The sequence below is a fragment of the Trichinella spiralis genome (genome assembly GCF_000181795.1).
Source record: "Trichinella spiralis strain ISS 195 chromosome Unknown Scfld2, whole genome shotgun sequence".
In the NCBI taxonomy this organism is placed as follows: Eukaryota; Metazoa; Nematoda; class Enoplea; order Trichinellida; family Trichinellidae; genus Trichinella; species Trichinella spiralis.
In genome coordinates this window covers 6804486-6805804 of record NW_003526941.1, presented here as the reverse complement: position 1 = coordinate 6805804, position 1319 = coordinate 6804486, and positions in this window count along the sequence as shown.

Genomic DNA, 1319 nt, shown 5'->3' with positions numbered 1-1319 from the left:
TTTGCCGTCGTACAACGCGTATTTGCCGAGATATTGCAAAAAAGTTGAACAATGATGCGATTTTAGTGGGGACGTCAGAGATGGAAAGAAACCTGCGCGCTTGATAATACAACCTATAATTGCATTTCATTAGCATTTATACAAATATTTGAACAAATACCCGCGGGCAAAAGTGGCTGATTCCAATAACATTTGTGCATGAATTTCACTTTTGTAATACAGAACCCCATTGAAATCTAAATTTTTATTTACGCAATTCAGTTGATTAAATATGATACTCTAATAAGAATTATTGAAAATAAAACGTTTTATTTACAGTTTTCACGGAATCATGCATTCTTTCCCTCTGTAAATGACACCTTTGCTAACATGCAATTTTGTCAAATATCTCATTAAATAATCAATTGAGTATTATTGTTAGTTTCTGTAATAAATACTTGTACAGTACTGTTATCATATATGAAGAAAGAATTGAATAATACATTTGTGTTCCTTAGAGGTAGGCCTTTGTTCTACTGAGCTTATGTGCATATATCTTGAAAGATTAAAATAAATGCCATGCATGGGTGAATTAGTTTGTCATAATTTGTTATTTTATTTTATTTTCACCATTTGTAATCAATCATTTTGACAAAAAAAAACATTCAAAGCGATTTACATAAACGTCATTTGATTGTAATGAACTGAGCAAAAATTGAATCAAACAGCCACATTATTTGAATCGTTGAGATGCTAAATGAGTATTTAATTTCATGAACAGCATAGAAATAAATGAAATGATTGTTTTATAATGAAATAAAAAATATCCAAGTGGTACGATACACACTCAGGTATTAATAAATGTTGACAGCAACAGATTGAGAAATTCAATTCTACTGGTCGAATAAATGAAATAAACTAATAGGAAACTAATAAATGGAAGATTTTATGGGCATTTCAAACCGTCCTGAAACAATGTCTATAAATTTATTCCAAATGGACGAAAAATGAAGAAAAATCGACTTGCACAAAACAAATAATTATCGCAAAAGACAACGCAGTTTCATCGAATACCTCACTATAATGTAAAATACGTTTCCTATACCAAAATTCAACCATCCTGAACCCGTTTCAAGGCAGTTCCAGATGGGATGCCTTCCTGTGTATTACGATAGGCGCATGCAAAATTTAGAGTCCATTTATTCAACAAGTACGAGTTAGTTTCCCATGGAACTTTCTAGAACTTTCTAATTCATCAAACGGTAGCAAAATATATAAAAAGAAACGAAATTTTTAAATAAAAGCCCACTTTCGAAAAACCCAAAAAACAACAAAGGTTA